Source organism: Macaca fascicularis, chromosome 1 (genome assembly GCF_037993035.2).
Source record: "Macaca fascicularis isolate 582-1 chromosome 1, T2T-MFA8v1.1".
NCBI classification, from domain to species: Eukaryota; Metazoa; Chordata; class Mammalia; order Primates; family Cercopithecidae; genus Macaca; species Macaca fascicularis.
In genome coordinates this window covers 59,421,232-59,437,608 of record NC_088375.1, presented here as the reverse complement: position 1 = coordinate 59,437,608, position 16,377 = coordinate 59,421,232, and the positions used below count along the sequence as shown (strand labels likewise).

Sequence of the window (16,377 nt, the reverse complement as noted above, 5' to 3'; positions counted from 1 at the left end):
TGGCCAGAACTTCCAACACTATGTTGAATAGGAGTAGTAAGAGAGGGCATCCCTGTTTTGTGCCATCACTGGCTCTTTTTCTATAAGGTGTTTGCCTTTGGTGCACTTTCAAGTTCATTTTACAGAGGGGGCCCATCTTCAGTGGCCCTGCCACTAAGGCCCAGAATGAGTTAGACAGAGACTTGCCAGATAATACATATTTGAGTTCGCGGCAGAAGAAAACCAGTAGCAAAGGTAAGTACAGGCTTTTGTCATTTGGCTTCACCCACCTGCCCCCTCCCACTCCTGTGCAGCCCTCCATCCCCAGGCCTGCCCCTAAATCCCTGACATCACTTCCTTTCGCAGAACCTACCCGTGGCCAAGTGACAAAAGGCACCTCCTCTGAAGATGCCACTCTTATGATGGGAGTAGATCTGCCCATCACACCCCTGCCTGCACTGGAACTCAAGCAGTCAGGTCTCCTGGCTACAGACCTTTCCTGAGTTCTCCAAACTAGGCCTTTGCAGTCTTCTATGTAGGATGTCAATCCCACATGATTCCCTTGGAAGTGGCTGCATTTCAGATAGGAGACACGTCAAATGAGCGAACATCACTGCCTTTGAGCACCGATCATCCACCAGATCATGCAGGGCTGTGCCCTGACCAGCAGCCACTGGCTTCCACTTAGCCACTGTCTTAAGGGTTCTGAGTCCACCCATACAATAGGGACTGCCCTCAGGGAGCTTACAGCCAAGAGGCTGGCATGTGCAGTTGTGGTCAGGCATCATCTGTGCATGGGGTCCAAAACTTCTGTTGGGGACTGACTAGAAAATGATACGATGGGTGCGTTGGAGGAGTCAGAGGGGAGGTCCTGGAAGAGGTAGTCAGGTGATCTGAAACAAAGGAAGGGAAGGAGTGAATCTGACCACAGACAAAAGGTCAAGTCTCAGGTTTAGGAAGGATACAGCCTATGCAAAGGCTGAGCCACAAGAGAGGAAGGACTGGCTCTGGGCATCAGACGACGGGAGGCCACAGGACATGGAGCGAGGGAGTCTTCTTCAAATCCCAGCTTTACCACTAACAAGCCCTGTGACCTTGGGCAAGGTATTCAACCTCTGGGCCTCAGTTCTCTCACCTATAAAATGAAATACCAGCTGTGCTGTTGTTTAGATTTCATGTCTTTCTCCTCCTGGCAGGCAGAGACCTGGCATATTCACTCCGAATCCCATTCTGACACCTCAAATACCGTGGGTGCTCCACACATTGTTTTAAAGCGACACCCTAGGAGAAGAGGTGTGGTTTGGGGATGGGAATGTGATGGAATAGGAGACAAAGCAGATATGGCAGGGTGACTGGGCTGCTGGCATAATGTCTGGCCAGCCTGTGTATGGACCAGTGTAGACAGCCCTGCTGCAAGCCTGGAAGAGGCTGAATGTTAAAACTCATCAAAAGTCAGAGCTGGCACAAGCCTCAGAGGTCATTTAACAGATGAGGAGACTGAGGCCCAATGGAATAGCAGTGACTTGGTCAAGATGACACAGCCTGCTGATCTCAGAGCCAGGCTTGAGGATAAAGAAGGAAAAGGTCGAGCTTTGAGGAGGATTATGAGAGAGAAAGCTGGGGGCAACGTATGAGCAAGGCAGGGCTGCCCAGAAGGCGGTGCTCCCTCTGCCGTTCACACCTCCCTCTTCCCCTGCCCCACCTCAGCTTGCACAGCATCTGCTCCTACATGAAAGAGCTGACATCCACCCCGCCTGGCTGCCTCCCTGGAGGGTTCTCACTTCTGGAAAAGCCTGCTGTGTCACTGATCCCTTTAGCCTTCTACTGCCCACCACTGGGGACCCTGTGACTCAGCCCATCTGCCACCAACATGGCCCCCCATTTCCAGGATGGTCCCACTGCTCGCCAAGAGGACTCGGCTTAGACTAAGGCCGCGGAACTCCCTCAAGGGCTTGGGCACCAATTGAAACAAGTAGGAGCTAGGTTAGCTTTAAGGGAGACTTCCAATTAAGAAGGCAGAGAAACCCTACAGTGAGACTTAATAAGATGTACTGAAGAGTTTTTGCATTTTAAAAAATTTTTTGTTTAGTGAGCATCAGAAGGTGAGAAAAGCAGGCAATGTTCTGAGGCAAGAAGGGAAGGAAAAGGAAATAAGACAGTATTTCCTGAGTGTGTGCCATGCATGGTGCTAAACACGAATATGTATTCCGTCCTTGTAATGCAGCGGCCGAGGTGAGTATGAGTACCCCGATTTTCCAGATGTTTGGCTCAGAGAGGTCAGTTAACTTCCTAAGGCACACAGCTTGTAGGGTGGGGATGTGAATCCCAGTCTTCTCCGAAGTCCATGCTTTTTCTAAAACCAATGATACATGACCAAAAAGACAACAGAGGCGAATGCCAGGAGGCCCTTCCTGATCATGCTGGAATCGCACTCCTCACAGATCACAGAATGAGGCCTGTCCTCCACTGCAGGCAATGAATGAGATACAGAATTGCCAGAAGACAGGGAGTCATGGGCCACTGGCCAGGCCAAGCATTTCTCCACCTCCAAGACGTCGGGCTGCCAGCCAGTCCAGGCCTCACTGGCAGTCACTGCTCCTGTCCAATGCTTCCTCGAGGGAGCCCTTTCTCCTCACTGGGCTTTGTCCCAGCTCTGAAACCTGTAAAGCTTCTGGCCTCGGAAGAACCTTCCTAGAGCGTCTGGCAGGCAGGTTGTGTCGCCTGCTTGCCAAGATCCATGGCTGCTCTCAACTGCCTAATCAGATCATTCAGAATCCTCCTCTTCCGTCCGATTCCAATGCAGGAGCCTGGGAACCAGCTGCAGCCAAAAGCAGAGCTCTGGGGCCACTCCCTCTCCCGCTCCCACCCTCTCCTTCATGGGTAACACATGTGTGGGACTGGAGGCTCCCACTCCCACTCCCTGAGTCTGCCCTGCCCCCACTACCTGGCCCCCACGTATCTGGAAGGGAAGTACCAGGCTGAATGCAGAGACCCCCGATTCCAGTCCCCGCATCTTCTGATGCCCAGGAGCAAGCTGCTCAGCCTTTGTGCGCTTCAGTTTCTCCTTCTTAGAAAAGGAATCAGTCCCGTTTCTGCTCGCCTGAGAGTAGGGCAGGGATAGGAAGAGGAAAGCGAAGGGAATGAGCAGGAGGCGATGTGCTGGGCCTTCTCCAGAACCAGCGGTGCAGCTGGAGCTCCTGCCGGGGCCTGGTGGCAGGGTGGGGTCTCAGGCCTGGGACTGCTCTGGGGAGCCTTTGGACCTGTATCAAAGTGAGGCCAGGAAGGTACACAAACAGGCAATGGAATGGAGGTCAGGGAATGCCTGGGGGGCAGCTAGGCCTTCTCCCAGCCCTTGCCCAAGCCCTCCAGGACCTGCATCCAGCCCACGGTGGCCCAGGCACCACGCTGCAGTCACCAGGCACCTTTGGATTGGTTCCCAAGTAAATGGAGCCAAATTCCCAGGAAACAAATATCCCCTAGAGAGATTTTCCAGGTCTGCCAAGCTACAAAGCTGCACCTGAGTTCAGCAACAACACATCTTTCCAGGACACAGCCCCAGTGCCTTCTCCACACCCCCTTTTCCCCCTGGCTGGTCAAATGTGTTGGAGTTCCGGGAAGAATCCAGCATGGCTGGAGCCCTCGGACAAGGGCAGAGGTGGAGTGACGGGGGGAAGCCCCCATCTCGTGTGCTGCATAAGGGTCAGCTTGAACCAGGAACTACACAGGGCAAAGGTGAAGAGAGGCCCTAAGCCAAGGGCCCGGAGAGGAGAACGCTGCCAAGAGGAGCAGGCATGGGGAGGGCATGGCTCTGGGTATGCAGGGAAAAGCCGGATGGCGTTTGCTGTTCACCTTTTGCCCTGAGCCCATCCAGGGGGGCAAGAGGCCTGAACATGGAAGAGGCTGGTCCCAGGGCAACTTAAGAGCTGGGCCAAAGCTAGGCTCAGCCGGAGGCTCTCCAGCAGAGGCAGTGGACAAGCGACATGACCACTCAGGGTCTGGCCAACCCTGCCTTTTGGATGTATGAACCCCTTTGGCAGATGATCTCGTCTGTCCCTCTGCGTTTGGAAGCAAGGAGGCAAACGCCTACTGTGTGCTAGGTTCTTTCACATTCCTCCCGCCGTGTGAGCCCTTCAGTAATCCTGTGAGGCAGCTTCTTGGTTCGTTTGGCAGCTGAAGAGACTGATAAGCAATTTGCTTTAGGTCTCAGTTACAAAGCAGCAGGGCTGGGATTAGAACCCAGCCTCTCTGTCTCCAGCTCCAGGGCTCGTCCCACTGCGTCACTCTGGAGACTGCATCTCGCCCATCCCTGACTTTCAATGAATAAGCAACCGACAGAATGCAAAGCCCAGAGAACACTGGCTCCTGGCTATTTACAGCTCCCAGTTCACTTCTCATCTTTGTCAATAGGATGTACCTATTCTTAGAGACATGTTGCTGATCACCCACTGGGGCCAGCTTCCCAGACTTACCCTCCTCCCTCTGCAGCCAGGGTTGGTGGTCCTGGCTGCATTCTCCCTGCAAATGATCCCCTGCCCAACTCAGGGCAAGAAGCCCCAGCAGCTGGTGACCTCTGCCCGCACCCTCCCCAGGGTCATCTATCTTTAATGAGCCAGAGGACACAAAGGGGGCACCCTAGGCTCAGAAGGAGGGATGAGGGAAGGGATGGGAAATCAGCTGCCTGGCTCCAGTCAGCACTTCCTTTCCCTCTACCAAAGAACAAAGGGAGTCCCTTTGCCCTCCAGGTTTCCCAGCCATTGCTTTCACTTCCCCTATGCCTCTATACCCCAACTGGGGGAGTCCTCAGTGATGACTGTGATGACTGGGGGGCTGCAGGTCTCCTCCAGTTCTCCGTGTTCTGGCACCCTCCTTTGCTCAGCACTGACTGGCGGTTGCCATGGGAACAGTGGGCCAAGGCTTTGCTCCTGGGGACAGGCGTGAGCAGAGTCTTGACTGAATTGATGTCTGTGTGTGTCCCCTCCCCCACCAGGAAGCCAAACTGGGGGACACACTGTGGAGACAGAATTCTGTACAGGAGCACCAAGCCCTGGCTGGAGGCCGGGGGATGGCTGAGATGGCTTCGGACAGGCCCTGCCCCCAGCCCCGAGCCCCCAGGATGTCTAAAAGCACACCGTATCCACACAAACTTGAATCTCTGCTACATGAGACTTCAGCATCTCTCAGATGGCATTTGAGTCCTTGACCTGACATAAAAGATCCTCTACAGACTTTTTTGGCCTGATCTTCCATGAGTGTCCTGCATACTCCTGCCCATTCAGGCCGATGCCTGGCTGCATCTTTGCTTCCTCCATCCCTCCTATGGCTTCCATCTAAAAGACTATCCCTGCTGGGGGACTTCTCCCCAGCCCTCAATGCCCAATTCAAGTCATACCTCATCCAAGAAGCCTTCCTTGGCCACTCCAGAGATCACTCCCCTTCAAGCTCTGGAACATTTGATCTCTGAGCCCCTCTCATCAACTATCACGTACTGCCTTTGCAGTGACAACTCTTGTTGCCTGCTGGTCTTGTCTTCTCCACTAGACACTACATCCCTTATGCGGCCCCATCCACACCCCAGCAGCACTGGGCAGCACACAGCAGCTGCCCAGGAAAGGCTGCCCGAGGGATGGTGAGTGAGCAGCCTCCATTCAGCCTCCTCCCATGGAGAATGCAGACTGCCTTTCATCTGGACCCCTCCTCTCGGTAGAAATCACTATTCCTTCCTTAGGGTCCCTGCTGGAGCCTGTAACAGACTTCTACCACAGCCTGTGTATCACTTGATCACCCACACCTCTTTACACATCCATCTGCCTTCAGGGCAAAGGCCATATGCTATTTATCTTTGAATGCCTAGCACCTGGCATATTGCCTGATATGTTGCAGGCCCTCCATAAAGGCCTGCTAAACAAATGCATCCCCTGGGCACATAGTCAGATGGCACCTCCTCCACCCACTCACCTGCTATACTTATCCTGCCTCCCAGGCCTCTGGTTAAGAGATGGCCAGGGAGGCAGCCTCATGTCTCCATTTGCCACCCTAGAGCCTTCTCTCTCCTGTCCTGCCATCCCATTCCATTCCATCTCTACAGCTCGCTTCCTTTGGGAAATCTCATGCAATCCCTCCCACTCCAATTCCCTATTGGCTTATTGTCTCAACCCTTGCCTTCTGCCTCTCAAATACCAGCAACTTCCATCTCTGCCAGTTTCTCCTGATTCGGAGTCTGGCTTGACTCCCCGGAGGCACAGGCCATGTTTTTCTTTCTTTTCTCTCTGTAGGTGCCCACTGCAGGGCTCTGCCTCTGATTCTACCTACAGGTAGACTCAGAGACAGCCCTGTTCCATGCCGTGTTCCCAGTGAACACCTGACTTGTCACACATGTGAGCCTTTGTCTTCCTCCCTGATATCTCAGACTCAGTGCTCCCCTGTCAGACACAAATCAGGGAGAAACGGCTCCCCAGATACCATAAACGTTTTTAATGGAGACCAGGAACTCACTCTAAAGATTTTTCTGCATTTTCCAGACCATTACAAACTCCTATTACCAAGGAGTCACAGTGATTTTCCCTGGAAAGGCAGACATATATATTTTACTGGACACACAACTCTTTGACACACATTGAAAAAACTACAGTAAAACTCACCTTTCCAGATTTATAAATTGGCACTGTCACTCCACCCGAGCACCCTACTTTCAGTGGTTCTTTTCCTAAAAAGTCCCAAAGCCTCCCTCAACCAGCTTTTAGGTGACACTGCTCTGCCCCACAGCAGCCTCTGTGTCCCACAGCTCAGCATTTACCACGTTGTAATGCAATTGCCTGCCTGCTTCTCTATATCCACACCTGACAAGCAGCAACTCTGGTGTGTCCATGGCTATATCTCCAGGGCACATAACACAGGCTTGTTAAATGTTTGCAAAAGAATGAATAACGGATGAGACAGCAGGGAAATGAGAACTCAGGCACAGGGCAGCTCAACAGCAGAGAAGGAATGGGGCGGGGCAAAGGGAAAAGAGATACGGCCTGGAAAATGGAGCCACACACAAATCGAGAAGAATGACCAAGAGAGGCTCATGCCTCCCTTTCTGTGCTGGCTTCAAGCAGAACACCAGTCCCCAGTTCGACATGAGGTCTCTAGACCCATAGCCAGGGAGTTAAACAGGTGCAACTGGCATTCCAACTCCAAATGACTGGTAGTAACTTCTGAGACACTGTGTTGAGAAGTATTCCAAGACCATGGCCATGTTTATCAGGACGGAGTTGTGATCAATTAGTGGGCGGTTCTATACACCACTCCTTTTCCTTTCCTTCAGGCAGAACTGTATTTACAGCCCATCTACCCACTTTTCTTAAGCATCTCCAGAAAAGGCAATTCCACAGCGTCCGAAGCCAGGGTCATACAAGCCACTATTCTGTTCCTTATCCACGGAACAGGGACTGGGCTGCCTGCGATTCCCTAGAGACACCTGTTCATTCCACCTCTGAGCTTTTGCTGATGCTATTCCTTTAATCTGGAGTGCATTTCCCTTTCTATTTTCTGTATGTTCAACCCTTCCTCATTCATCTGTTTGTTTAGCTACTCGATGAGCATTCTCTGCACTTTCTATGTGCCAAACACCATATTAGACTCTAGGGATAAAAAGCTGACCAAAAGCAAAACAAAAAAAGCGGCTTTTTTGGTTTGGTTCCTAAACCTCAAACCACTTCTTCCAGGGAGCCTTCTCTGGTCCTTCCACCCAGAAATGACCACACTTTCCACTGAGGCTCAGCATATTAAGGTGCCTCTATTATAGTGGTTCTCAACAGAGATGTTGCCCCTCAGGGTACATTGGTGATGTCTGGAGACATTTTTGACTTTCATGACTTGGGAGGGGGTGTTACTGGCATCTAGTGGGTAGAGGGCAGGGATGCTGCTAAACATCTTACAATGCCCAGGACAGCCTTCTATAGCAAAGAATTAACTGACCCCAAACGCCATTAAGACCCACTCCATTATCATATCACCTCCTGTCTGTTGTGCTGAACTGTTAACATTAACAACTTCCCCTCCCCACGCTTCACTTCCTGGATTTTAAAGTTCCTCGAGAACAGGATCAATGTATTATAATATCTGGAGTTATTCATGCAGAGGGTCTAGAAGGTTAACAGAGGGTCTAGAAACTCACTGAAGTGATATGCAAAATCTCGTACCCATGTGTAATGTTCATTTTCCTGGGGAAGAGAGTCTGAGACCAGAAAAGCGAAGACCTGCTGACTTGGAGCCCAGGACTCTGCCACGGACAGGCCACAGAGGAAATAGACACACTTTGCCACGGACAGGCCACGGAGGAAATAGACACACTCTGCCACGGACAGGCCACGGAGGAAGTAGACACACTCTGCCACAGATGGGCCACGGAGGAAACAGACACACTCTGGGGAGCAGAATCTCCAACCCAGCTGCTCTGAGGCCCCTAGCAGAGCTTCCACCACACTCCCCCAGTCGCACATATCTCTCTTAAAAGTTTAGGTCAGGATTTTGTTGTAGTTGTATTTAACAACAGGTGTTTTATCAGGGGAAGGTACAGATAGAAGTGTGGTCTTGGGCGGTCACAAGACAGGTAGATCTTCCTATGTGTTACCCCTAGACCCAGAGCTTATGTACCACAAGGAAAGGGTATATGTGCTCCAGCAAGACAATTAGAAACAACCCCCAGAACAGGCGAGAATGCTACTGTTGTAAGTGGGAAAGGCTGTCCATCCTGTCCCTTTTGCTTATGAACCTAGGAGTCTCTGGAGGGGCCTCAACTTTAAGCTGTTACCAATCCCCCACCTCATTGAAGGAAAGGAGCTGGGGCCTGGATCCACAATGGATGTATCCTTGGTTGAGTGGTGATATGATTTAAGAGAGAACATATCCTGTCCCACCTTCCAGCCACTTTCCCCTGAGGAAAAAAAAAGAGATCTATAAAACCCTCCTGTAGCGGCCTAGATGCAATCAGTGAAATACATTTGAATTCATAATTGGATCCATATCCTATAATTTGTGCAATATAAGTTGGGATTTTGACGGGCACCTCAATAGGCACGCTGGGTTCTACTCATCACTTAGTGCCTTCAGTATGACTAAATTATGTAAAGGAAGTTCCTACAAAAAGGAGGAGGACTTCTGCTTTAGAATTCCTTGAGAATGTTCTTCCAGGGGGTGTGCTGGGATTGGGATTAACTGCCTCTTGGAAGCCCTGAAGGTACCTGGTTAATGTGATAACTGATCACAAAGCTTGCACTCAAGTCTCCATGTTTCCATGGGATAAACTGAGGCCTTAAACTCAAGGTCAGCGGTGTGTGTGGAGCAGGCAACACATCTAGTAACCCAGGTCCCAGCCTCTGCTGCTGCCCTAACCAGCCTCCTTTTCAATGGAGATAGAATTTATCAAAGTGAGAGCCAATTTCATTCTATCATGTCAGGGACAGGGAAGAGAGATAAAAGGACATTTGACTCCCTGCTGTCAGCCAGAGACGCTAATGAATCCTTTGCTTCCGAAGACGATTATCGGACAGAATAATTCATCGCTAGAGATTAATTGGACTAATTACGTCGGCTCTCAGAATCCCTGAATAATTATTTTCGATGGGGGCGGGTGTCAGTGATAATTGTGTGATATCTGAGTCTCTTCCCTTGAACGAAAAGCCCGCAGAAAGGGATTCCTGGTTTTGAACAGTGGGCAGGATGTAAATATCCTGGATAGCTAAGTTTCAGCTCTGATCAGGTTACGTGGTGCCCGTATTTTGTGTGGAAAACTTTATTGAGGGAAATATTATCATTTCTAATATCCCAGATCATCTTCTTCACTCTTTCATTCAACAAATTCTTCAAAACATCCCATTTTCCCCAGGAAGTCCTCCTGGATTCCACGGGAGCAGGGAGACCACAAGCTGTGGAGATTCACATCCCTCCTGGGAAGAGGTTTACCTGGTCCACAAGCACTAACCTGCTGTGGTCTCCTCTGCTCCAGTGCCACCCTCCCTAACAACCCTCACCCCACCAAGGAGCCCGGGGCCCAAGGCCTGGCACACAGGGAGAGCCGGGAAGGACCTGCTCTCATCAGAACATTTAATGGTACCCCTGCCATCTCTCCCTCTTTAAATGAAGAGACGACAACCTTGCTACATGAGTAATACAAACGCTGAGTGCACAGCAAAAGAATTTAGTGTTTAAATAAAACTTCCAACCAAGTTCATCTGACACATGTAATCATCCGCACTGTCACTTTCATGTTATGTAGCAATTAGAAATCAAATGGCTGGGCAGTCATTCCTCTTTAATTACATACAGCAGAATCAGGCATGTTTGGGATGACACTGCTGGAAGTGGTTGGAGGGAAAATGAGAACCTTTGGTTCCCTGTCTTCCCCCCCATGAGGGAGGGCCTTGGAGAAACTTGCCCACCCTCAGATGTTCATACTCTCCCATCAGTTCCCAGGCCACAAATGCTGGGCTTCAGGAAAGGATGGGGTACCATGCTCACTAGTTTTAGGGATCTAGTTGACTCTGAACCAATATCCAGGATGGGTGGGTGGTAGCTTTAAAATCAGACAGAACTGGGTTGGCGTCTTGGCTCTACCATGAAGTATGTAAACTTGAGTAAGAGTCTTTATATTCAAAAGTCTCATTTTTTTTCCCACCTGTAGAACGGAGATAATTATGTATATTCTTAGGGCTATTCGGAAGATTAAATTAGATAACGTATGTTAAGTGCTAGCACAGTGCCTAGTATCTGGCAGGCACTCATATCATAGATGTTATTGTTGTTATTATTATCATAAGTGGGAAACCCCATCCATCCTGGTCCCTTTTGGTTACGAACCTAGCGGTCTCCAGAGGGGCCTCGGCTTCAAGCTCTTACCAATCCTCCCATTGAAGGAAAGGTGGTGGGAGGCTGGATACACAATAGATGTATCATTGGTTGAGTAGTGATATGATTTAAGAGAGAACATATCCTGTTCCACCTTCCAGCCACTTCCCCCTGGGGGGGGAAAAAAAGCAACCTATAAAACACTCTTATAGCTGCCTAGATGCGATCAGTGAAATATATTTGGATTCAGTGGTAAAATCCTTAGAGGGAGAGCCACTGGTTAGTCACTCCATGTTGTAATTTATATAATACTGTATATATTGGCAAAGGAGACCTCCCTAAATACCGTATGCTTGTAAAGACTTCTGAAGGGAGAAAGGAAAAAGCATTTAAGATGAAGCTGGCAAGGAGCTGAAAGGTTTCTGCTAATGGGTAACTGTGGGTAACTATGCATAATTGCAAAATACCTTTCACACCAGGAAGGAGCTTCTGAATGGAGTGACAAAGCAGCTGCTGCTGGAGGTTTTTGCAATGGCAGCAAAAGTGAGCCTCCTCCTGTCATCTGTCCTTCCTGCTGTGGACACGGGGGGAAGGTGAGTGCAGTCTGAGGCTGGCAGGAGAGGTAGGCTGCAGGGGTTGGGCTATTTTCCAGAAAGAAAAGGATAGATTGCTGCCCGGAAGCCAATTTAAGGGCTCTTTAGGAGGCAAAGGTGGCAAGATAACTAGCAAGAGAAAACCTGCCTACAGAAGCCATTGAAATAAGCAAATGGGTTGGAGTGGGGGATAGGAGATAGAGGCAAATCAATGCAACCTTGCAACAAGATCACAAGATTTTCAGTTCAGCATCAAGAAATGTGGTCAGGAAATGTCTGGACCACATTAGAGACAAAGTATCCAGTGCACTTAATAACTGGGCATCCAAATGCCTAGAGTCAGGGACTTGCTCCCCACCTATGCAAAGTGGGATGACAAATCTCTGAATTTCTAAAGAAACTTGTCCTATAGTTTAATCAGACTGCTGTCCAAACACCTTGACTAAAGAAATGGGTGTTTTGATGGGGACCTGGGGAAGGTGTGAGAGGTAATTTTAGAGCATGGTACCCTGGGGGAGGGCTGGTCTGGATGGAATACTGAGGGGGCAGGGATGAAGGCAGCAAGAGGGCAGCTTGAGGGGAGTGAGTACGGGGGGGGGGGGACTGAGAGGAGGAGCAGATGCAGGGATGGGGGAGGAGTGAAGGTGCTAAAGATGGGTGCCTTGATTTCTCTGAGGACCAACATGACCCCCTTCCATCTGGAAGGACTGGGCAGCTGTCCCTCGGTGCTTATTAGGTCTACATCTCTCCACAGCCTCTTCTCTGGCTCTGGAGCTTCAGGTGAGTGTGAAATAAAAGCAGTGAGCTGAGAACATCTTGTCTTGTTGATCTGCAGCTGTCTCAGGTACCCTTTACAGGGACATTCTGCAGAAAGCAAGCCAAGACTGCATTCAGGGGTATTTTAGTTCACAGTGGCCTTAAAGACATGCAGCTGAGGGCTTTCCCATATATCCATCATGTATCATCACAATTCTAGCCCAGGGCATTCAGAAGGATGGACGACGGGGTGCAGAGTGGATACGAAGAGCATGAGGCTTGGGTTCTACTTTTTGCTTTGCCACTAGCTGGCTATGTTTCCTGGACCTGCTCCTCATTTGTAAAATGATCTATAAGTCATTTCAAGCCTTGTGGACTTGGTTTAGAGTCACATACACGCCCTGATTATCACCACAGAGGAAAAATGTACTGGCTGCTGGGCCAAGGGGGACCGGCAGGGACTGTCACTGAAGATTCTACCACAGGCGGTAATGGATCCCAGATAGTCTGGCCTCACATCAGGAAATATCAGGTGTTCAGGGAACCAGATACAGAGGAAATGAGCAGAAACACCCAAACATGGGGTAATGGACACCTTCCCAACGATTACAGGCTGTTTCCTACAGAGCATCACCTGGGGGAGGTGCGAGCTCATTGGCCTCACAGCCCCAAGGCTGGAAATCCTGCACATCTGTGATGGGGCTGGTCTGAGTTTCTCTAAACTCAATTAAATTTAGCAAGCATTTGCGTGCTTGCTACAGTGTTTCTCAGTCTTTGGTGTATAGCCTTTGGCCCAGCCTTGAAAGATTGTGATTCAAAATAACCGGGGTTTTTTTTGTTTTGTTTTTGTTTGTTTTTGTTTTTGTTTTTTGAGACGGAGTCTCGCTCTGTCGCCCAGGCTGGAGTGCAGTGGCGCGATCTCGGCTCACTGCAAGCTCCGCCTCCTGGGTTTACGCCATTCTCCTGCCTCAGCCTCCTGAGTAGCTGGGACTACAGGCGCCCGCCACCGCGCCCGGCTAATTTTTTGTATTTTTAGTAGAGACGGGGTTTCACCGTGGTCTCGATCTCCTGACCTTGTGATCCGCCCGCCTCGGCCTCCCAAAGTGCTGGGATTACAGGCGTCAGCCACCGCGCCCGGCCTTTGTTTTGTTTTTGAGACAGAGTCTCACTCTGTCGCCCAGGCTGGAGGTGCAGTGGCACGATCCTGGCTCATGAAACCCCTGCCTTCCGAGTAGCTGGGATTACAGGTGCCCTCCACCATGCCAGGCTAATTTTTGTATTTTTTGTAGAGATGGAGTTTCACCATGTTGGCCAGGCTGGTCTCGAATTTCTGACTTCATATGATCTGCCCACCTCGGCCTCCCCGAAGTGTTAGGATTACAGGCGTGAGCCCCTGTGCCCGACCAGAACTGGGTTTGTTTTTTTTTTTTTTTTTTTTGAGACGGAGTCTCGCTCTATCTCCCAGGCTGGAGTGCAGTGGCGCGATCTCAGCACACTGCAAGCTCCGCCTCCCGGGTTCATGCCATTCTCCTGCCTCAGCCTCTGGAATAGCTGGGACTACAGGTGCCCACCACCACGCCCGGCTAATTTGTTGTATTCAGAACTGGGGTTTTTAAAAGCTGCATAGGCCAGGCACAGTGGCTCACGCCCGTAGTCCCAGCACTTTGGGAAGCCGAGGTGAGTGGATCACCTGACGTCAGGAGTTTGAGACCAGCCTGCCCAACATGGTGAAACCCCGTCTCTACAAAAATACAAAAATTAGCCAGGGGTACTGCTCAGTGGCCAGTTAGGAACCCGGGCCACACAGCAGGAGGTGAGGGTGCGGGCAAGCATGACCGCCTGAGTCCCACCTCCTGTCAGATCAGCAGCGGCATTAGATTCTCATAGGAAGGTGAACCCTATTGTAAACTGCGCATTCTAGGGATCTAGAGTGCACACTCCTTATGAGAATCTAGTGTCTAATGATCTGAGGTGGAACAGTTTCATTTCAAAACCATCTCCACCCCATCCCCCCGACCCCTGTCCGTGGAAAAGTTGTATTCCATGAAACTGGTTTCTGTTGCCAAAAAGGGTGGGGATCGCTGGTATAGACCTTCATATGATGCCATGAGAATGGCATTTTACTTCTGTGGTCTTCATCCCCCAAACACATAACCCTTGTTTAACCATGAGAAAAATATCAGTTACACCCACTGCAGAACATTCTGCAAAATACCTGACCAGTACTTTCAAAACTGTCAAGGTGATCGAAAACAAAGTCTAAGAAACTGTCACAGCCTAGAGGGGTCTAAGGAAATCTGATGACTGAGAGTAATGTGTTATCCTAGATGGGATCCTGGAACAGAAAAAGAACATGAGGTAAAAACCAAGGAAATCCAAATAAAGTCTGGACTTCAATAATAATTTATCACTATTTGTTCATTAATTGCAATAAACGTACCCTAATAATGTAAAATGTTAGCAACAGGGGAAACTGGGGGTGGTGTATGTCAACCCTCGGTACTATCCTTGCAACTTTTCTGTAAATCTAAAACTATTCTAACATTAAAAGTTTAGTAAGAAATTAAAAATTACATCGATGGTTCCGAGGCACAGCCAGGGTGATACACAATTGCCCCTTGAACACCATGGACTTGAACTTAGTGGGTCCGCTTATACATTCCTTTTTTTTTTCCAACTTTGCGTGTAATGAAAATAAAGTATTCTCGGGATGTGAAAACTGCCTACACCAAGGGCCAACTTTTCATAGCACGTAGGTTCCACAGAGCTGAATGTGGGTCTTCACTATGCACAGATTTGGTTATAAGTCAGTGGTCCTGGAACCAATCCCTTGCGTATACCGAGGAGAACTATACTATGTAGTAGATGCTAAAGAAAATAAGATAGTGAGTGACACTGCCCTTCCCATCAAGGTTCTTAGAGCCCAATCAGGAAGAGTGGAGGACTGCTGTCAGACAAATAGAGAAAAAAGCTAAAATAAATAGTTTCAGCCAGTGAATGCCATCAGAGGCACTGTCACAGAGGTTCAAAAGAACCTCAGAAGAGGTTCATGGTTGGGGTAGGGGTGGGGGACCATGGGGAAAATTTTTTTCTTTTTTTTTTTTCTTTGAGATGGAGTCTTGCTCTGTCGCCCAAGCTGGAGTGCAGTGGCGCCATCTTGGTTCATTGCAACCTCCGCCTCCAGGGTTCAAGCAATTCTTGTGCCTCAGCCTCCCAGGTAGCTGGGATTACAGGCACGTGCCACCACACCTAGCTAATTTTTTTTTTTTTCAAGATGGAGTCTCAGTCTGTCACCCAGGCTGGAGTGTAGTGGCACAATCTCAGCTCACTGCAAACTCTACCTTCCGGGTTCAAGCAATTCTCCTGTCTCAGCCTCCCAAGATTACAGATGTGCACCACCACACCCAGCTAATTTTTGTATTTTTAGTAGAGATGGGGTTTCACCATATTTGCCAGGCTGGTCTCAAACTCCTGACCTCAAGTAATCTGCCCCCCTCGGCCCCCCAGTGCTGGGATTACAGGTGTGAGCCACCGTGCTGGGCCAGAAAAATATTCTTAAAGGATGGGTAAGATATTTATAGGTGAAGATGGAGGAAGTAGGTGTTTCCAGGCCGGAGATATTGCTCAATCCAAGACACAGAGGCCAGAAAATGTGAGGCTGACTTGGGGGAGAGCAAGGAGTCCAGCTGGACCAAACGTGGAGCAATGTTTCCACATGGCCTTGTGGACTGCTGGACCTACCAGTGTTCTGCCAAAGCTGGATCCCACGGACAAGCACGCTGGGGAGATTCTGCATATTTTTAACCCATTCCTGGGGAGTCACGAACCCCATTAGTATACAAAGTCTCAGAGACTTCCAAATCAGAAAATCTGTTTAACCTTTCTCAACCCAGAGTTTCCTAGATTTATTTGACCACAGGGTCTTTTATTTTTAAGTAATGCCAATTAACAAGTTTCACAGAATTGCCTCAGGGAAATGCTGGCAGATGGTTTGGGTAAGGAAGAGAAAGGAGAAGCTAGAAAGGTGAGAAAGCGCAATCACGGAGGCCTGAAATGCTGGGATACAAATCAGGATGTTATTCTGTGGAAGCCACTGAAGGTCTCTGTTCTGGGGAGTGACATGGTCTCAGCTCTGCATTAGGAGGGCACCCCCAGAGGAGTGTATGGGGGTGAACTGGAAGGAGGGAAGTCAGGAAACATTCATGAAGGACATGATGGTGTG

The 16,377-nt window shown here is 49.6% G+C and overlaps 1 protein-coding gene across 8 annotated transcripts in view; it reads right to left on the bottom strand.

Annotated features, from left to right (window-relative positions):
* The window catches only part of NAV1 (neuron navigator 1), a 280,412-nt gene that overhangs the window by 121,730 nt on the left and 142,305 nt on the right, over nt 1-16,377 (bottom strand). The window lies entirely within an intron of this gene.